We start from the raw sequence: 22,832 nt of genomic DNA, 5'->3' as shown, positions 1-22,832 counted from the left end.
TAGCAGTTTCTAGTGAATACCCTGCTTCTTTTATTATTGATGTTTGCTCTTGGAAACTTCAGCAGCCATGCATGTCTTAATCCAGTACCCTGATTCATCCTCATTAAACATTATAATTTTAGGACTGTTTAATGGATGTATAAGCTTCATTGCTTGCAGGCATGAGATTCAATATCAATACCATAGATAGAAGCATGCACTTGCACCTCAACTTGTGAGAGTCATGCAGGAGGGGTGGTGACAATGCATTATGTGGTCTTCCATGGTCAGGTATTCAATACAACGTAACAGTAGCAGGCCCTCACGATTGTAATTGCATATATCACTTATGTTTACTGTTTGTGCATCTTTTCCATCCACACACACTGTGCTGGTCATGCACTGTTGTATGTGCCCCATTTGTAGATTGCCCCATTGGTGGTTGTACTTGGCTGTATGTGCCGCGGGCCTAGTAATAATAATGTTTTCCAGGCACAGTTCAACCTTTTAATCAAGTAGTTGTACAACTCTTTTATATAGCCAGTTTAAGTTCTGCTAGTATTTGCTATAGCTTCCTTGAACATAATTCCAAATTATTATGAAGATTACTACTATAATGGTAAAGTTAGCAGTTCACCCTGCAATATCATGAACCATGGTAGTGGTCCATAATAGAGATTGCCTATGTTTTTCCAAAATCCTAATAGAACACTCAACTAAACATCACCTTAGAAACCTTTTCCAACCTCAAAAGAAGCCTTAGAAGTTAATTTGGAAGAAGTTCAGGTGCATTAGCAAAGATGAAGTCAAAAGGACTTGATAAAAGTACTTTTTAAAGAACTATATTCTGTCATTTTCAACCATTTTGTTCATCTTATTATTATTATTTCAACTTGGATCAATCTCAGTTTTTCATAATAGATGTTTTACCCCGAACTAGGGGTCATCCTTTCAAACTTTATAAACAACAAATACTTAATGATGTCAGGGCAAATGTTTTTAGTCAACGAGTAATAAACTGTTGGAACCACCTACCAAAGGAAGTTGTTACAGCACCAACTTTATCATATATTTAAGACAAGATGTGACACTTTTTACCAAACCATTAAATATGATACCTAAGTTTTATTTTCTGTTGTGTATCGAATCTTAGGATCAGGACTATTACAGGCCTAGTGCCTGTTATATTATTCCTGTACTATAATAATAGTGACTGTCTGTAATAATAATAATAATAAATATTATTCTTATTTTTTCTCACAGGGCTGGAGCAAAATGTGAGTACTGTTTGCAGATAAAAACTACATAACTTTCCTTCTATATCTCTCTTCATGTCCATGACCTATTTTTTAATGCATATTACAATGATAGTACCCATTCTCAAGCAATTTTGCTTCTTGTAGGTTCACTTTTCCATTGCTCTTCTGACTTAGTTTCTGCAAGGGTAACCGATGTGTTAATTGTGTTAATAAATATCCAATCTATTCATGTTAACACATTCATATGGAAACCCAATATCATTACCTATGTTTAACCACAGTATTTTAAGTTCATGCCAGAGCAACAATGTTGTTGTGTACCACTACGCACTTGACTTACTGTGATCACATAACTGTACAAGTATGCATGCCTATATGATAAATCTGAAGCCATACTATTGCTGACTATAGCATGCTGTACACTGCTTATAGTTGGATATGTCAGAGCTATATAGTACAAGGTACTTTCAATAGTAAGGAAGCAATACACTGGTGTTTGCTAACTCTGATAATATTAACTGACTGCTTAACGGCTACTGTACGTGACTGACTTTGATATACATGTTTAGTACTGTATAATATCAAGCACCACCAGCAAATCTTATTATCATGTTAGCTATCCATAAATGGATTTATAAAAAATAAACAAACTAGTGTAAAAGTAATTTAAAAAATTAAAACATGGAAATAGAGATCGCTGAAAAAAGTAAAGAAACAAGAGTCAAACAAGCCAGCAAATTAAACACACAAAGATCCCTATTTGTACTCAAATAAACATTTATACAGAAGCATTCTCAGTACTTATTTGCATGGAGAAACTACTGTTTTTACCTTAGTTTCTACCATATCCATTGAGTCCAAATAGAGATCTCTCTGTGTTTAACATGCTGGCTTGTTTGACTCTTGTTTCTTTACCTTTTCCAGCAATCTCTATTCCCATGTTTTAATTTTTAAAATTACTTTTACACTATAATAATTTAATTTGCTTCATCATTATAGCCATCAACATGGCTTGAATTGTACAACTCGTCTTTATATTGGGTACAGCTGTGCCCCGGGCCTAGAAATAATAATAATAATAATAATAATAGACATGTGATAGTTGTATAATTCCACGAACTTAATTTAAATTTATCACAATTCTAAATATGGAAACCACATTTCCACAAAATATACACAGCTAATAATTATAACAAATGGAATGTGCAACTATTGCAATAAGTAGACAAAGTAATATTAATGCCCACACACAACCAAGTACACCCACCAATGGGACAATCTACTAATAGGGCATGTAAAAACAGTGTGTGCACGGTCATCACAGTGTGTGTGGGTGGAAAAGATACACATATATGCACAGTAGTACATACAATAAACATAAGTGATGCATTTACAATAGGTGGTGAAGGTACGATTAAAATAATCATCATCCCAAATCAACCTTTGTCACAATAGTGACAGATATAACACAACAGTGGCATCGTAACTAGATTCCACCAGTAGCTACAGTAAGTGCTGGTACATTATTGGTGTGGTAATGGCACAGTGATGTGTACACAGTATATGCATACAAAACATACAGGAGAGAGCTGTACATCATTGTAGTATTGTATACAGCAAATACATTATTGGCAATATCACTGAAGATGGAAAATATTCAGCTATGTAGGTATCCAATATACAGCACAGTATCAACTAGAGGTTACTGGTAGCCAAATGAGGTTCATCAGTGGCAGGGGCGGAGGAAGTAGTTGATATGACGGGGGGCTGGGCTGACCCAGACTTAGTCTCAGGTTTGGTATGGTGAGACCAAAAAAAAAAAGGTCGCAACCAGCTGACAATAGCTGCCCACCTCACCAGCTACGCATTCATAGCTGATAAACAACATAAAAATCCTTACATAGCTCGCTACACACTGCTCTAATACTGTGATTGCCTTATTAGAGTGACTGCTCTATTAGAGTATCTCGATCTTTATCGCAGTTTTGAGCCCCACCAAGAAGGATACCTTCGGCGTGGTACCATTCTGAGGGGGGGGAGGGGGGCTAAGCCCCCCTTCAGCAGATCGAGGGGGGGGGGGGGGGGCTTTAGCCCCCCCCCCCCCCTTTCCGCCGCCTATGATAGGAGATACACAATACTGTAATAGTTGTTAGGGGGGATGGCGCTGGCGAATACTGTGTAGGAATGTGTATCATCTTGTTTACAAACTTAAATAACAGAATTAAATGTGAGTGTCTTCTACGATTCTCAAGGGATTGTTATTTCAATCTTATTAGCATGTCAGTTATATTGTCTCTATGGTTCCTCCTCCAAGGTTTATTTAATACAAACCGTGCAGCACGATGTTGTATCATTTCTAGCTTGTGGATTGATGTTTGCTGGTAAGGGTCCCATATAGCAGAACAATACTCAATGGCTGGTAAAACAATCTGTTTGTAAGCACGCTCTTTACGAGTATGGCAGGTTAAATTAGCCAGGTGAGCCAGATGAAGAAAGACAGCCAAGCCAACCAGAGCCTAGTAAGCCAGGTGAAGGCAAAATATACAATACAAGCAAACATTAAAACATACCACGCTGTTTACAATACATTTACAGACAGCCAAGCCAACCAGAGCCTAGCAAGGCAGGTTAAAGAATATAAAAGAATAAACAGCACAAACAAACATACTGCTATTAATCTTCTTCCTCTTCAGTCTTGTGCTGTGCAGCTGGCTGTGCAAACTCCCTTCATGTTTTGTGTAGGGCGTGGTCGCCTTAATTAACTGTTTTGTTGTGTGCGTTATATGGAATAACACAGCTTTTTAGTCACCAGCACGAAAATGAGTAGGCTTTATACGTTTGTGCCTTCATTCAATGGCAATCCTATCGCCGGTTAGTGCATGTCTGTATGCCTTGTAGTTTTCTCGTATATTAATTAATTAATTACTTATTAATTAATTAATTCATGATTTGTGACTGGATTTTGGAAAAACGATCCAAATCGCACATTGGAAGTTCCGAGATAAACGGTTTTAAAGAATTGAAGCCAGCATAACTCTCCAAGGATAGCAAGCACGCGTATGAAAGTTACACAAAAGATGCATCAATCTGTTACCTTTCAAGCCACTTCCAGTACTTGTAGCTGCTTGTACAGTTTCCCGCCAAATAAGATAGAAAATCTGAGCAGTTGGACGAGCGAAGTAGTATCACGAGTGCTCACAAAGGGGTGGAGGCTGGGGGGTGGTGGGGAGGGCAAAAGTTAGACCTCAAAATGGAGGCAGACCACGATTGGAGTCCAGACACGAGATTACAGGGCTGTGCTGGCTCCTTAGTGGCTGATATGTAGCAAAATCAACAGAGAACACGTCTGGCCAACATTATAAGGCTGTCCACCAGTAAGCCACTGACTCTTGCCAAGCCAGGTCCTTCACAAGGCCTGAAACCGCCATTTGAGCACTCCACACCACCCAGAAAAGACGTGTGTAAAAACCAGCCTCGTGTAGTTTGAGTAGTGCTGAGGGTCAAAACTTGTAGTACGATGGTGTAGCTATCCACTGGTGGTGTTAGTTTGATTTTGCCTGATGTGCGATTTGGATCGGTTCTGTAAAATCTGGTCACATTTATGATGTAATTTTGACCGTATTTCATATTATCTTTAGTACTTGGTTGTATAATTATTTGTTGCATTGTGCAGACCTCAAGAAGAGTGTGCTGCACAAAAGAAACAATAGTACAATTACAATCATAGCTACATAATTACTAATTAAATAGTCTCCACTAAGTTGTGCTTGAATTGTTCAATCTCTGTCAAGTTGATCATGTGTGTGGTAAGGAATTCCAAATTTTGATAGCGGACGGAAAAAAAAGAAAATTTGTAAGAGTTAATCCTTGTCATTGGTAACATAAATCTTTTATGTGTCCTCTGGTGTGGTAGGTGTTGGGATTAAGGAGATTGTCAGTATTTATATCAACCTGGCAGTTTATGATCTTATATAACATTATAGCCTTCTGTTCATTTCTACATCTGGTTAATGTGGGCCAGCTCAAGTTGGATAACATTTCAGTCAAACTTGCGTACTGGGAATAGTTGTTAGTTACAAATCTTGCTGCACACCTTTGAACATTTTTTGATGGTATCAATGTCTCTCTGTATGTGGGGTGACCAGACAGTGCTTGCGTATTCTAATATAGATTTAACAAAAGCCTTGTAACAATTACTTTTGATTTGGGGAGACACTTGCTTATATTACGTTGTAAAAAGCATTTTACATTATTGGCTTTCTTAGTTATTTGTTTTCATGCTCAAAACTTCAGCTGTGAAAGGACTGCCTTAAAACAGAAGTGCTTAACTTACTAAAGAATGACACACAGAATACAATTTCGAATCACGTATATTAGTAGCTAAAGGTCGTCTATTAAGTACTAAATTTTTGGCTAGATCATTTCTATGAACTGTATACACATTTACCACAATGCATTTAGAGTTAATCAGGAGATTAAATTTTCCTGTATTAGAAGTCCTACTTGTGACTATTGGAAACTTGACAAAGAGAATGTAGTGCAGTGAAAATTGTGTTTAGTGCATATTTTATCAGTAGGTATTCATTTACTGTAGTTTCCACTAAATCTATTGATCTCTATTGTTTTTAGGTGGACATAACTATATTGTTACTGCTCTGTATTAGTAGTCCATCACATACAAAATGGGTTCACCCTATCAATAGGCAGGTCATTTGTGAACCAATGACACTCAACTTGAGGAATAACAGATAAATAGTTTACTGCATGCACTATGAAACACTAAAACAGGTGGTTACATTAGTCAGTAAAATAAACAGACGGCATATATCATGGGATTATTGTAATGATCAGCTTAACTGATGACTTTATGTAGATTATTAGGCAAGCTCCACTGGATTAGAAGTGACATAACCATTTCACTATATTGAATAACTGAGTAGTGATAACCTTAATTGTAGTGTGCAACTACAGAAACTACCAATCGAGGGTTAATTACACACATGTCATTATATTAAGGATTGCACAGTAAATCGTTATTGTGTCTAATCATTGCCATAGTTACATAGCAGGCACAATAGCTTACAAGTGTATACACAGTTAAACTAACTGTCAGTTCTGAGTAGATGACTAAGCAAAACTTTACTATATAATACTTTTAATAATTCCCCTTATGTAAACAAAGTTTACAGGAGCTATTCCATGTATAAACCACTTTCAGTTTCCTATTTCAAGGCTATATAATATTATAATTCCTGGAACTGCAAATTGTCATAATTTTGCCATTGTAGACACACATAACATGTTTACATGGTTATATTCACTGTGGTTGCATTGTAGTAAAATTTATACACTTGATCTGACCAACAAAATTAGTACTCATGTAAGGTGACCTTTAACTACTATATAACATCATTGTGTGTTGTGTGTCATGCTTAATAAGTACTTGTGTTTTTAAGGCAGTCATTTCACAGCTGAAGTTTTGGGTATGGCAGCTAGACATGTGATAGTTTGATAGTTCCCACAAATTTACCGCAATCCTAAATATGGAAACCACATTTCCACAACGTTTACACAACTATGAGTCAACTATGCAATTGTGTATTGAATATTATATTATTATTATATTATATTTATTACTGTGCAGCAATCAGAAGATTATAACGCACAGGTGTGATCATAAAAGTTATTTAAGTTATTACAAAACTCATTAGGGGTAGAGGAATTAATTACATCAGCAGGGAGTTGGTTACATTTTGATGGTTGTGGGAAAAAGGAAAATTTGTATGCATCAATTAGAGTCATTGGATATTAATTCCAACTGTTAGTAATTGTATACCCAATATAAAGATGGGCTGTGCAATTTAAAACATTCACCTTGCTATAAAATGCATTGGCCTGGTAAAGAATGATGTTGTGTAGTCACACACACTGTTTGCCTTTGGGAGTAATCATGACTTGCATCAGCTTTTTGTGAAGATAATGTTGATGGCTATAATGATGAAGCATCTACATAATAATTTGGAATACAAGCTTAAGCAAATACCGGCAGAACATAAAACTTCCTTGAAGGGTTGTACAATAACTTGATTGAAAACTTAAGCTTTGCCTGTTGTGTAAAATTTAGAGTTAATCTGGAGTTTAAATTTTCCAATTTTCCTGTATTAGAAGTCCTATTTGACTATTGGAAACTTAACAAGGAGAATGCAGGCAGCTATTGTCAGCATATATGGTTATCTTTTTTTCCCCCTCACTCTTTGGCCTGCTCCACTGCCCCTGGTTCATCACATACAAAATGGGTCCACTCCTGGACCAGACCAGTTACCTTAGGACCAAATATCCTATCAATAGGCAGGTCATTTGTGAACCAATACACTGAAAAAGGTGCATGGTTACATTAGTCAGTAAAATTAAATTAATGTAAACAGACATGCAGCATATATCGTGGGATTATTGCAATGAACAGTTTAACTGATGACTTTATGTAGATTATAAGGCAGGCTCCACTGGATTAGAAGTGACATAACCATTTTACCATATTGAATAACTGAACAATGATGACCTTGGCTAATTGTAGTGTGCAACTACAGAAACTACTAATTGAGGGTTAATTATACACACGACATGTGGATATAATCTGACACCTGAACTCCCTCAAACTATAGTATATAACAGCTGACATTAACACGTAAACATTTTGTCTATAATCATTTCCATAACTTCAGAATTATTGGTGTACATAATCATGTATTCATTGTGGTTTACGAATAGTGGCAGTAATACATTATGCAATTAAGTGATCTTTTTAATTGGTGTTGATTAAACTTTTTATGTAGCTACATTTTTCATTAATATGCATATCAGTTGGTGATCAGTTTACTTCCTGTGTGGATATACAACTTTTTGCCATGCCATCATGCCAATTGCAATTGTTATAATACAATTTTGATATGATAACATCCTTGTACACTTTTCTTTCCAGCCAATGTTTGAGCAATTGTGTCCTTCAAAATCACGAGAAATGATAGCTGATGTTACTCACATAATCTCTCACAAAGTTACATGGTAAGCATGTGATCCTCCAATCCTGTATTGGAGCAATCATGTTTTGATGACAAATACTCACTGGAATAAGTTCATTACTAATATACATGGTTTATAGCCTGCAGGCTGCTTGTCGTTGCGATAACCATTTTGGTATCACACCCGGCTATCTTAAATTATTTCCAACATTACATGCTTATCTTTTGACATCAGTACTAACATGGAGCATTTCTCTGCCTTGCAAGGGCGTAGGAACCGGGGGAGCCAGGGGGCCAGGCCCCCAAAACTATTTTTAAAAGCATACTTTGCCCCCCCCCCTTACTTTTTGGGCCAAGTAGCCAAAGCTATACACACACACACACAGAGAAATAAATACCTCCATACAACCATCATGTAAAATCATTCTCTGTGGTGTGGCATCACCAGTCCACCACAACTGCCAAGCCATTCATTGTACAGTATTAAACACAAAAAGTTCCTGTAATTTTATTTCTGTTATGCTTGCACGTAATATCTGTTGTTCAAATATTTCCTGGATCCCGTGCAGTGGGAAGTAAAGAGTGCCACATCCGTGGCATTATATGATGTGGAAAGATTTAATTCGAATTGAGGCTGGTAACAGATCTAAGGGCAGTCTCACTGTAGTGCACGAGTGTATGCAAGTTGCTGACTACCGACGATTTATAACCAGAAATTATGAAGACTTTTGGTGAAGTTGATTTATTAAGGTTACGGTATAGTCACGGGCAATCATTCAAAATTTTTCGTGCCTATCGATACTTTTTGAGAAGCCCTAAAACCAGTCTAGCAGCGTGAAAAGTTTTAAATAAAGGTGAAACCCTTCATATTTAATATTTTTATATAGCTACAGTGTAGTTTGAGGCAGGTGGAACACTACAATACAATTTGTTGTAGCAACATAGGTCAGCTCCAGCTGCAGCTGTCACTACCATGTTTTTCCGTCGCCAAATACAGCAAAAGCTGTAGGCTCTATGAGCAGTTCTGGGGCATAGTGATACTGTATATTAATTAATTAGGTTCTGTGGAAGCGTTTTTGGCGTGTTTCTTCCCAGCGACTAAGATACAAGACTTCAAAGAGCTTGTTTCACTCGAAAATAAAAACTAAGTTACTAAAAGTTCAATAAAACGTCTATACAACCAGTAACTTAAAAAATCGCTTCCACAGGATCTAGATATTTTAGTTGTTTAGTCACTTGTGTTGAAATTATAAGGATTCAGTAATCTGTTAGTCTGGTTTTTGGCGGCGCGTTTCTATAAAACATCGCTCTATTGTGGACCACACACCCAAGAACAGTCGTTGTTCTACAGTAAAAACAAACAACTGAAACAAGCACAATTGGCTGTATTGCTAACACAACACAGTTGTTGAAACTATTTATCCCTGCTTGGTTTAAAGCAGGTTTTGTAATTTGTATCTCCCACGCATTTTAAACTATTCCGTATTAAACCTTAAGTAAAAACATACAAGGATGCTGAAAATGAAAGTGGTCAACTGTGAACGCAGTGAGGTATTCACGTAATCTACACTCAATTTGGGAACTCCTGCTAGAGCAGACATCCCAGTTTGTAGCTCCTTATAAAACTAAAGGTAACGATGTTTCATTTTCGGATAACAACTATTAATGTAACATAAAGAGAAGATTCACGTGAACATGATTTCTCACGTGATATATACATGCATCGAGCACGTGCAGTAGGTGTCGAGGAGCATTGCAGCCATTAGCAGGATAGGGAGTGAAAAGATAGCTATGCAGTATAGGTGTAGCTAGGGCTATTAGCTATAGTGATAACACACCCCACAACACCTTTATATAAACGCACGTATATGAATTGGGTACAGAGGAGCTGTAACAATGGGACCTGTGTGTGTCTGCATGGGTGTGGATCAGTTTATGGTTAACTGGTTATGGCTATATTTGGCCCCCCCCCCCCCCCCCCACTCTGAAAATCGTTCCTACGCCTTTGCTGCCTTGTGTAAAACAGCTAAATGACTATGGTATCCATGTACCAATTGACAAGTCTTTCCTTTGATTGTAACTTATCTATAATATAAATATACATACATGTATTATGATCACATTTCAATGATTGCACAACAAATTATCTAATCATTACCATAGTTACATACCAGGCACAGTGTGCATAGCTACACTAGTTGTCAGTTCTGAGTAGATGACCAAGGTTAACTTTACTAATACTTTTAATAATTCCCCTGATGTAACTAAAGTTTACAAGAGCTATTCCACATATAAACCACCTTCAGTTTCCTATTGACAAGCTATATATAATTCCTGGAACTGCACATTGTCAGTTTTTGCCTACTTTATTTCCATTGTAGACATGTATAACTTGTCTGTGGTTGCATTGTGGTAAAATTTATTAGTTCATGGAACTGATCTGACAAACAAAATAGTACTCATAAAGGCAGCCTTAAAATCAGGGGCGGATCTAGGGGGTAGGCTTTAGGGGCTGAAGCCTTTACTTTTTAAGCTTTACTTGATGAATATGCTGAGGATTACAATGAAATTTTGTCTTAGCATAATTATATGGCCACTAATAATACAAATACTCATAAACCCACCTTATAAACACCTTTCCAAGGCATTTTTAGTGGATTTATGCTAAAGGTTATGCAACAAGGACCCGGATCAACATTGGAGGTTTACAAGATCAAGATACTCTAATAGAGCAGTCAACTAACTACTCTAACAGAACATTCAGTGTAAGCATATAAAAGTTGGTTCTGTTATGGAATTTTTCAAAATCTTCCTGTGCCTATACATACAATGAAGTCCATTGGTCTGTTTAAAAGGCTTGTTCGTTAGTTGTGTAGTCATTACTGGTAATGGTATACTTAATTCAGATACACATTTTCCATTGAAAATGCTCTCAGATTCAATCTCGTATCATTCAAATTTCAAAATTTTCCAGTTTCAACATTATCATTCTATCATGCATGCAATTGTGGGAGGGTGCATCATGTGCTTGGTTGTCTGGACCTACCCAAACCTTTTCATTAGCAATTAATGCTGCAGAGAGCCACATATATCTAAAGGCAGTATATAAAATATCTAGACAGCAATATGCATTTTATGAGGAAATGTCTCCAAATTGCAGTATTTAGCATCTATTTTCCAAAAATTCCCTGGGGGCGGCATGCCCCCAGACCCCCTAGTTCTGGCATGCTTCACATGCTGGGAGGTGTGCAACACCCAAGAGATTAGTGCCTTTAAGTAAGCCCACTTAATTTCACACAGAACTCTAGTTTGTAATGTATTAGACAGTAAATTTACCATATCTCTGAAATGCTTCAAAATATCAAGCTGATAACATTATGTTTGTCCTAATTTCATATTGATATTCTCAACAGAAGTATTTTTATGCCATATGCACAAGAGCTTAATGACTGTGACATTCTAGGTTCATGCAAATGACAAATCTTTCCATTTAAACTATGCCAAAACAGCTAAGCTGTGAAAAAAGGGTGTGGTCCCAAAAAGCCAGGGTGAAAAAAGATGTGAAATTAAAGGTGGCAGCTAAGAAATTAAAGTCACTGTGATGGTAGGTTAATGGCAAAATATTTTAATCACGACAATTCAGGTGAATTTGTGTTGCCTTCTCCAAGTTTCACTAGCATTCAGCACCAAATTCACTTGAATTGTTGTTATTATAGTTTTTACCATTAACCTACCTTCACAGCTATTTCTTAGCTGCCACCTTTGATTTCACTTCATCCTGGGTTTTTGGGGACCTCACCCTTTTTTCACAGCTTGGCTGTTTTGGTACAGATATCACTTCTTTTTGTATTTGTATACTCCAAAGCTGACCGTGTGGCCAGCTTTAGAGCTTCATTTACTTGTCCCTTTCTTTACTGCAGAAAGGAGGAAGAGATCAAGAGCTGAATTCTGTGGGTATTTTATAATGATGCATTTTTTTACAAAAATCAGTTAACAATGTATGCATATGAAACTTATCATGCATGTCCTCTCTCCTACAGGTTGGCTGCCTTGTAGCAGAAATCTTTACAAGGTAACTTGTTTGTATATAGCGGAACTCTCTACCGAGTGACTTCCAATGTATATGCAACAATCGAGCCTCTGGTTTCATGGTGGATCTAGCAATGAGGTACTACTATGAGTGTAGGGGGATTGATTGGGAAAGTAAATTTTTTAGTTTGCGGACCCTATCTAATAGTGCAGTCACTCTAATATAGAATATTCAGCTATGTAATAAGTCACTCTATTAGAATGCATCATCAGCTACAATCAAATCACCCTGTAGAGAGTTCAACTATGATCAGGTCACCCTGTAGAGAGTTCAGCTACAAACAAATCAACCTGTGGAGAGTTCAGCTATGAACAAATCACCCTGAAGAGAGTTCAGCTACTGTACAAACAAGTCACCTGTAGAGAGTTCAGCAACAGATGAGAATTCAGCATTAAACAAGCCACCCTGTAGAGAGTTTAGCTACAAACAAGTCACCTGTAGAATTCAACTACAATAAACCACCCAGTAGAGCGTTCAGCAACAAACAAGTCCCCCTGTATAGAGTTGTAATTGTAATTGTAACTTTTAAACAGAGTGTCCACTCAGTAACCAAATACCGATTTTCAGTGGAACTCTATGAGCAAAAGAAGAAGAGTACAAAACACAAATACAACTATTATAATAAATACAATACCAAAAATAATTATACATGCACACACACAAAGCCAAAGAAATAATACTTAGCTACATGTACCATCTAAATTTGTTTTCCTTAATGTATATCTTCGAAATATCAGATATAATATTTTTCATCAACTGTCTGAAAAATCCAACTCCAAGCTTTGACATCAATTCTTATATATCTTTCCCCCAGAGTATCACAAGATCTAACTCAGCCAAGCTGCACCATAACATATCTAGCTATAGAGTGTCATTTTTATTTTAATTGAATTTGTTGGCTTTGGAACTCCTTGCCAATCATCAATATTAGTTTACCTGCAGACACTATTAAAAGACGTATTAAAATTTTTTCTGGAATCATTTTATCACACACTTCAGTTCCAATGACCCACATAACTTCCATTACTTTTGTCCTTGTGGTAGTTGTGTCAATAGTCAACCTGTCATGAACTTTGATCACCTGTAGCTATATTAGTAACTTATAATCTAATTTATTTAGTAGGTTTACTTACTGTAATTCTTACGTAAATAGAAGTAATTTAATTATTATAATTACTTTTGTTTTTGGGCACTGGCACAGTGTTCCATCAGTGCATTACCAAATCAATTATTTGTTACATGCACACCTCTGTACATTTGTACCTTTTTGTACTGAAATGAAAAGCCTTAATAAATAATATTGATGCAATATATTTTTATGTTCAGTTACAAACAAGTCACCTTGTAGGTAGTTCAGCTACAACTGAAGAAAATCCAGTTACAGCTGTAGAAATGTTTGCTACAATGTAGTCTACCTATAAGGAGAGAGGACATGTGATAATTTTCGTACAGTATTAATTTTTGTAAAAAAAATATCATAAAAAAGTATCCAGAGAATTCAGGTCTTGATGTCTTCCTCCTTTCTGCAGTAAAGAAAAACACAAGTAAAAGAAACTCCAAAGCTGGCCACAGGCTGGCTTTGGAGTATACAAATACAAAAAGAAGTGATATCTATACAAAAACAGCCAAGCCGTGTAAAAAGGGTGCAACCCCAAAAAGGATTGGGTGAAAAGATGTAAAATCGAAGGTGGCGGCCAAGAAATGACTGTGGTGGTAGGTTAATAGCAAAAATTTTAATAACAACAATTTAGGTGAATTTGGTGCTGAATCCTAGAAAGCAACACAAATTCATCTGAATTGCCATTATTAATTTTTTCCATTAACCTACCATCACATCATTTCTTGGCTGCCACCTTTGATTTTACATCTTTTTTCACCCTGGCTTTTTGGGGCCACACCCTTTTTTCACAGCTTGGTTTTGTATAGATTTTATTTTTACAGGGATGACAGCATCAGCCAAGGCGGTTCTTCAGCTGTGCCCTGAAGCGTACATATACAATATGTTCCCAGTTTAACAGCTAGGTGGCTGGAGCATTTTTTTTGTTCATGGAAACAACAGTACTGCTCAGGCATTGAATCTGGGACATCTCAATCACTAGGCTGATTCCCTACCAATATGGTAGTCTAACATGATAGTCGCTGAACTCCCTGCATGGCGACTTGATTGTGGTTGAACTCTCTACAGGCTGACTTGTGTGTAGTTGAACTCTCTACATAGTGACTTGATTGTAACTAAACATCCTAATAGAGTGACTTAATATGTAGCTGAATGTTCTAATAGAGTGACTGCACTATTAAAGTATCTCGGTTCTAGTCAACTTTCACGTTGGCTTTTATTCTGATTTCTTGTAAACCACTGAAAGGCAGTTCTTAAATAATTAATGTACCTTTACTTCAGCTGATTTCATTAACTAGTTTTCCTGGTAGCTAGCCGTGCAAGTAATACTGTACTTTTTCTAATCAAAACTCAATCTTGCGCTTGTTACACATGGTTAGCATACTGTTAGTGCAATTTCTTTGAAACCATAAAAGGTTTGCACTATGATGGTTACTCCATGTACAGACTGATTTTCAAGTCATTCATTCAAGCAGTTACCCTGTAGCCATGACAAAAAATCACTGTAATTGCGTTTTTCAAAAACGTGCATAAGTCCCTTTATCTGATGTGTATGGAATTGGACTGTATACTGTATGTGCTACGTTACATTCTTAATCTTTCTGTCCTCCAAATTTGAAGAAAATTGATTAAAGCATTGCGAGTTGTATCAATTTTTCTAAGTGGAGCGAAAAGAAGAAGAAAAATATGAAGAAACTAAGATGAACTTTGAAGGCGCAAACCTCTGTGATGGCTAGGCAGATTCAACTCAAATTTGAAACAGGAGATACCCCACCCCGAGGGAGTTTCCACAGTAGACATGGTTAATTTCCGGTAAGGTACTATCGAGCTACGGATGCATGAAAACTGCATTTTCTTGGTTCCTGTAAAATAACACACTTGCTTGTCGCACGCCCGCACAGGCTGTACTTGGCCGCACGACACACCATCGTGTGTCTTGATACGAATATATATTATTAAATTAAATTTTAGGCCATTCCAAGAAACTTCATTGTTTACCATTTCCCGCCCACATGCAGATTCTCTTCCCGCATGGTCATTCATTGTTGCTGTCAACTGAACATTTTGTTCATTATTTATCCTGTGATTGCATAGCAGTAACTAGTTTAGCATTCAGAAAACCCATTTAGCTATCTTTTCACTGTTTAGATTCTTAGTTTAAATATTTCTACTATATTCTTACCTGTGAATTTCAAAAAATAAGTGGAAATAGTTATCTATAATTATAATGAATAATGGATAATGAACCTCCCGCCCACATGTATTTTTGATGTCAATAAAATGGGAAACAAGGAATTTTCTTGGAGTGGTCTAAAGGACTGCACAAAATTGAACATTTTGTCTAATCATTGCCACATACCAGGCACAATAGCTTGCAAGTGTTCATAGCTATATCATTAGGTTACTCCAAGAAAATCCATTGTCCCATTTCGTTGATCTCAAAACTGTGTGCGGGCAGGCGGGCGGTTAATTATTCATTATAGCCTTATGCTACTAATTTTTAAATCCATGATCCACACAACAGCTATTAGAACTAAACTAAGGGCATGAGATACAGTATAAAAGCTCCAAGTTGAAATGTTCCATGGATTATGACTGATAATGACTCTGAATAATTAAGGTTATAGCTAGAAAGATAGTGCGTAGTAGTGCCTGTATACAACTGCTACACATTTACATGATAGCTAAATAATGAAAATGTTCGGTTTATAGCATAATGAATAAACCATGTGGAAGAGAATTTGCATGTGGGCGGGAAATAATGAATTTTCTTGGAGTGGCCTAACTGTCAGTTCTGCGTAGATGACTAAGTGAATTATACTAACACTTTTAATAATTCCCTGATGTAAACAAATTAAATTTTTACAAGAGCAATTCCATGTATACAAACCACTTCTAGTTTCCTACTTCCAGGTTATATAATTCCTGGAAATGCACGTCACATTGTCTTATTTTTATATACACATAACTTGTTTACATGGTTATATTCACCGTGATTGGCGTGATACTAATAAATTATACACAGCTTTTTATATTTTACAGGCAAAGTTCAACCTTTCAATCAAGTAGTTGTACAACTCTTTTGTATAGCCAGTTTAAGTTCTGCCAGTATTTGTTATAAGCTTCCATGAACATACGTAATTCCAAATTATTATGTAGATTACTACTTTAATGGTGTAGTTTGGTGTTCACCCTGCAATAATTAATATACTTTATTTGCTTCATCATTATAGCCATCAACTAGCTTCAGCAGACCAATTTATATCATAGTCGCTAAGGTTCATGGTTTGAATTGCACAATCTGTTTTTATATTGGGTACAGCTGGCATTAATTATTTTGTGCACATTACATTGGTTATTAGTTGTGTATATTTTGTGGAAATGTGGTTTCCATATTTAGTTGTAATTAAGTTTCGGGGAATTATACAACTATCACATATCTATGCTAAAGGTTGTCTATTGAGTAATAAATTGATCATTTCTATGAACTGTGTAAATTTTACCACAATCAAGATAGAGATGAATACTATAGTAGTAATGAGTATTTATAAAATATGTGACCGTCTCAGCAAAAACCCGACTTGTTCGCACAAGCATACATATTGAAAATCGAAATTTAAAAATAATTTGTAAAATTACGCTTTAACTATGCTAGTTTTTATAGGGCCAGTACTCGAAGAAGGAAGATGCAAATCGATTAAAACTATATACCATCTTATTCGCCTGTTCATGGAGAGTTCCAAAATCTCTGTTTCGTTTCTCCAGCTACAACGGTATGCGTGTCACGTGTGTTTGTTTACGATGCGGTAAACGTAAACAAGATTATCATCGTTTCTTCTACCAAACCGCCTTCATATCCATATGCACAAGTATCTACAGGGCTAATACTATACCTTGGCTGATGTACTGATCTATGGTGAACGTTTTAAGCCAAATTACAACATTGTAGACTAATCCAAACGGAAGTTATGGCTGCGAATGTAAGCGCCTGTAGTTTATTTTCAGTATAGTCGCTTGTCATATCGATTACCCTGCTCTTCCTACTGTCTATCGTTATAATTCCAAAATTACACACCACAGAAGGCTGAAACTTTGGTGGTCCATTCCTTGGACACTGCTGATATTGCTGAGTGAATAAAAAAAATTTTTTTAATGTGCAAACAAGTCGGGTTTTTGCTGAGACGTCAGTCACATATAGTGCGTTATTACTTGAGGGTGTGTGGTACAATTAATATTATTTTCAAAAGTAAGGATAAAACTCTTTATGGTTCCCAACTGTGGTACCATTCGAGAGTGCAGCACAATTGGAGTATATGTGGTATTCTTTATTCTTATATAACATAATTTGGTGACATTTCTTTATGTACAGAGAAATGATATGGATACAAGATAGCTAAAGGAGAGATAGGTGTCGTCTTATACCATGGAAGGACTAGTATATGACCCGTATGACGGTAACGAGTAAGATCCCAGCTGGACTTCACCTGCTGTGTAAGACAAGGATAGCTGGTTCCCAGTTAATACCAGGCATCCATTGATGATACAGCTTAGCAGGCTGCTTCCCCAGTAGACACCAGGTCTCCTAAAGCTGGTATATACACTGAAGCAATGTGAGTAAATTTCCGTGCTCAAGGAAACAACAACAATGGAACCTGGAATTGAACCTGGACCCTTTTGATTATCGGACCAGTATTCTAGCAACTTGACTATGATTCCTTAATTGACACGGAGCTGACCAGAAGCTGGTCGGATACATTTGTTGTATCTTAATTTCATGTTGGTAAGTATTATTGTATTACAAAAAGCAGATTTTTAATCAAATTTATTTCTATGTAGAGGACCTTCGTTTCAGATATAGCTACTCTACAGAAAGAAAGCATGTACCTTACATATTGATTTGTGACTAGAATTTCATATTATGAATTGTAAATTACATTCTGATTTACACTTAATCAGCTTGATTATACAGTCCATAGTGTAAATTAATGCATATAATTAAAAGTGTACAGTGTATTTGTGTATAATTATACAGTTATACAATTTTATTGTGACAACCAAATTTCAGGCATGTCCAAATTTGACACACGGTAAGTTGGTAAGCTTGCTTTAGACATCCATTCACTCTCACAACTCATGTAAAGTAATTTGATTGGTAAGTGTCGGATGTTTTGTAGCCTTGCCTTTTGGAGCTCAAGACCTGTTTGATAAAATGATTATAGCACTATAGCAACATAAAGTTAATAAAATTTTCTAACCCCATGGTTTACTATAGGTAAACTGCCAGCACATAACTTGAAGGTTTTCTCCAACAATAAACCAATGATTTACCACTCGGTAAATATGCAATATAATTGTACTGTAATTTACTGCTGATTTAATCATGGTAAAACTGACACTGGTTTACTGCACCGGTAATCTGAGGGAGACCTATTAGTTTACTACATAGTAAATTTCGGGTAAAACAGCCCTCTTCAAGCAGTGATAGTTGGCTCAGTTGGCTACCTCTAGTGTTTGTAAATGTATTGTAAAGAGCATGGTATGTTTTAATGTTTTCTTGTATTGTACATTTTGCCTTCACCTAGCAGTCTCCTGGCTTATGGGTGGCTTGGCTGTCTCCCTTTGTTGGCTTGCATACAGCATTGTGTATCATCTGCACTGTATCTCCTGTATTGTGTATCTCCTATATTTCATCTTGTAGTATATCATGTTATCACTTTAGGACATATAGCCCAGCTTACATGCATGGCTGCTGAAGTTTCCAAGAGCAGACATCAATGATAAAAGAAGCAGGGTATTTCACTAGAAACTGTTATTGTAATTGCATATATCACTTATGTTTACTGTTTGTGCATCTTTTTCATCCACACACACTGTGCTGGTCATGGATTGTTGTTAGACACCAGCCTATTATGCTTTTAATTTAGTCTATTATGCTATGCTGCAGTGCTCAAATTTTTTGCCTACTATGCTCATTATTATGCTCAATTTTTTCTGCAGTTCCCATGTTTCGTTACTTTCTAATGGATAATGATAAACTTTGGCTTATGAATAACTGGTTAAATGTAAAAGTAAATGCTCATTGTGCATTAAGAATTTGGCTGCATTGTAAACTATAATAATAGTCGTGTCAAATAACTATGCTTCACTGCGGCATCAACTGTTCTGTCCGCCTTTTTCAGTGGCATGCATTTTTGCTTGCAGTATGACATAATTATTCTGCCTATTATGCTAGCATTATGCTTGATGCTTTCGGGCACCTATTATGCTCAAAATTATGCCAGCATAATAGGCTGGTGCCTAACTGTTGTACATGCCCCATTTGTAGATTGCCCCATTGGTGGTTGTACTTGGTTGTATGTGCCCCGGGCCTAGTAATAATAATGTTTTCCAGGCACAGTTCATCCTTTCAATCAAGTAGTTGTACAACTCTTTTATATAGCCAGTTTAAGTTCTGCCAGTATTTGCTATAGATTCCTTGAACATAATTCCAAATTATTCTGTAGATTACTACTCTAATGGTAAAGTTAGGCGTTCACCCTGCAATATCATGAACCACGGTAGTGGTCCATAATAGAGATCGCCTATGTTTTTCCAAAATCCTAATAGAACACTCCACCTTACAAACCTTTTCCAACCTCAAAAGAAGCCTTAGAAGTTAATTTGGAAGAAGTTTAGGTCCATTCGCAAAGATGAAGTCAAAAGGACTTGATAAAAGTACTTTTTAAAGATCTGAAATCTGTCATTTTCAGCCATTTTGTTCATCTTACTAGGACCTCGGGTCACACATAACCAAGTACATTTTTTAGCGTATTAAACAACTTGTGGCTGCTTTGTCTAACTGTGATGCATAATAAGTACAGTAGGACCTCCATTATCCAAACACCTGTCAAGGTTTGGATAGTCAAGGTCCTATTGCATCAGCTGCTTGTATCACAATTGATGGTGGCCTCTCTACCTTGTCCCCATAGCCCTGATTTTGCCACAAGAATGTAGATGTAGTGTCAGTTTGCAACGCCATAAGAGCAACTTTTAGCCTGCAAGTAGGGAAGATTTTTTTGAAGACCAAAAAACAAAGAAAACCACCCACTTAACGACCTAACATTAATCGACATTTGTTTAAGTGGAATTTTGATGCTATATACTAAAAATATGGTACATAAAAGCACGTAACAGTTGACAATATACAAAAATAATTTTTCAAGTGTTTATCTTTATCCATTAATAGTAACTTGAGACAGGTATTCTATTTATTTATCTTGCTACAAAACAAGAATACATGAAACTGCTTATTCCCACATCTGATATTCAACAAAATTAATACAGTTACATGTATAGTATAGGGAACCTCTCAGGGACATATTATTCTGAATAAAAAATGTCTGACTGACTGATGAAATTACTCAGCTACTGTACAAGAATGAGTAGCACAACTTAAACAACACTACATCATTTTTGCCAATGGATTTTATTCTGGCTAGTGAATGGATAGAAGTATGGCTGTTCAAGGCTGTTTCAAGCTACCATTTCGCATAAACAAAGTAACTGTGATCATTAATCACAGGGTAATACAGTGTTATCCAACCCCCTTGGGACCAAGACATGTTCAGATAATCAAACCCCATACATTTGTATACAGAGCTCAAATACTCTAATAGAACATACATCATAAACAAAAGAGAAGTCAATTCTGCTGTTCGGATAACCAAGTGTTCAGATAATCAAGGGAGCTAGCACTGTATGTCATTTCACCACAGGAAGAAGACTGATATACCATTTTACCCTGTAAGAAATGTAACAGTAAACTAACGGGTGGGACACTACGTATATACTGTAGCGTAGTTTACCCCGAGATTTATTTGCAGACACACACAGAGTAGAAGAGTAGATATTCTGTTAAAGATTTTTTTCAAATTCCGTGGCAACTTGTTGGATCAATCTGAAGGCTTGTTTGGGCTTAGTTTTACCTAACCAATACTGCTACATCATCGTTTGGGAAAAGTGAGGATGGTTTTTGGATGGGGCACACCCATGCCTTTGTGGTCCCTACTATACAGTACGATAACAGTACTATCATACTGTACAATAAGTGAGCTGACAATCACTTCTCCAGTGTACACACCTTCTCATTGCTACTAATTCCAATGCAAGTAAAATTCAGTAGAAGAACTGATAGACTTTAGGCTAGCTACATAAATACTAAAGCACAGAAGGCATACCTTAGTGTGGTTCCTAGTAGGCCATGCACCCCACCCCTACCCCTACCCCTAAGACAATGTTGGAAAATTAGACCATTGGGGTTGAATCTGAGGGTGATATCAGCAGTTTACTGTATACAGTACTTATTTTACTGTTGTGTAAGAGTGACTGCTCTATTAGGGAAACTTTACAGAAAAGCAGGAAACATACTATCCAGAATTTTTTTAACACTAGACTCAACATGAGGCTGACTATTAGCAAGTAACAACTACTTCTGTCTCCCTACTGTATTAGAGTGACTGTTCTGTTGAATGTAAAAGAAACCACACATGCTGCAATTCAGCAATCATGGATTATTTAGTTGTTAAAACAATTACTCGGTTATAGCTGAGGCTACTACAACTTTCAGCAAAGAAAATCCTGCGGCTACTATGTGAAGGCAGCTACTATGGGCTTGTGTGGCAGTAGCTCATGGTGTCTTTATGGATTCACAAGTGACTGGCCTTGTTTGGTCATCCTTCAACGGTATCACTCATTTAAACGTCTCTCAAAAACGTTATTTCCTGGCTTAAAACAACTCCTTTGCCTGGTTTCTGCTCCAAACATGGTCTTATCAACACTTGTACCAGCATATTCAGATACAAGATGTGGCTCTTATCTGAGGGCAACTCTTATGACAATAATTCTAGGCTGTAGAGTGGCCACTATCTGGGGGCAGCTATTGTAAGAGCCGTGGCTATTAACCAGTCAAATATGATGAAGGTACAGTGGACCCTTGGTTATCTGAAACCCAATGCATTTCAGACAATGGTAAAAGTGTTCAGATAAATCAATTGTTTATAAAACTGAAGTCTATACATTTATATCCAGAGCTCTGTTGAAATACTCTAATAGACATACATTTGTACTCAAAATACTCTAATAAAGCAGTCGTTACCAATTTTGGATGAACGAGGGTACGGATAAATGAGGGTTGGATAACTGGGGGTCTAGTGTACTTAACTATTATACAAGAATAAATAACACAGCTCAAACTACCAGTAGTGGATTGGATAGTTTACATTTGGAATAAGTTATGTAACATTTGGTGTGGTCCAAACTCTGATCAGAGAATAGAGGAAGTTATTTGAGACATTAACACCCATCTAGCAATGTGGATACTACTTAGTGAT

At 36.6% G+C, this 22,832-nt stretch overlaps 1 long non-coding RNA gene across 8 annotated transcripts in view; it reads right to left on the bottom strand.

Moving 5' to 3' along the window:
- The window catches only part of LOC136268922 (uncharacterized), a 77,988-nt gene that overhangs the window by 25,155 nt on the left and 30,001 nt on the right, over nt 1-22,832 (bottom strand). For 5 of the 8 annotated variants that reach the window (XR_010707148.1, XR_010707151.1, XR_010707145.1 and 2 more), the window contains 2 exons: nt 13,689-21,244; nt 10,429-13,434 (listed from right to left, as the gene is read on the bottom strand). This is a non-coding gene — a long non-coding RNA (uncharacterized lncRNA). Of the gene's footprint in view, nt 1-10,428; nt 13,435-13,688; nt 22,829-22,832 lie in introns of those variants that run through there. The other 3 variants (XR_010707153.1, XR_010707154.1, XR_010707152.1) reach the window with 2 other exon arrangements.

The sequence above is a fragment of the Dysidea avara genome, chromosome 1, assembly GCF_963678975.1.
Source record: "Dysidea avara chromosome 1, odDysAvar1.4, whole genome shotgun sequence".
NCBI lineage: Eukaryota > Metazoa > Porifera > Demospongiae > Dictyoceratida > Dysideidae > Dysidea > Dysidea avara.
Note: the sequence above shows the minus strand (reverse complement) of the source record. Positions and strands in the feature narration are given on the sequence as shown.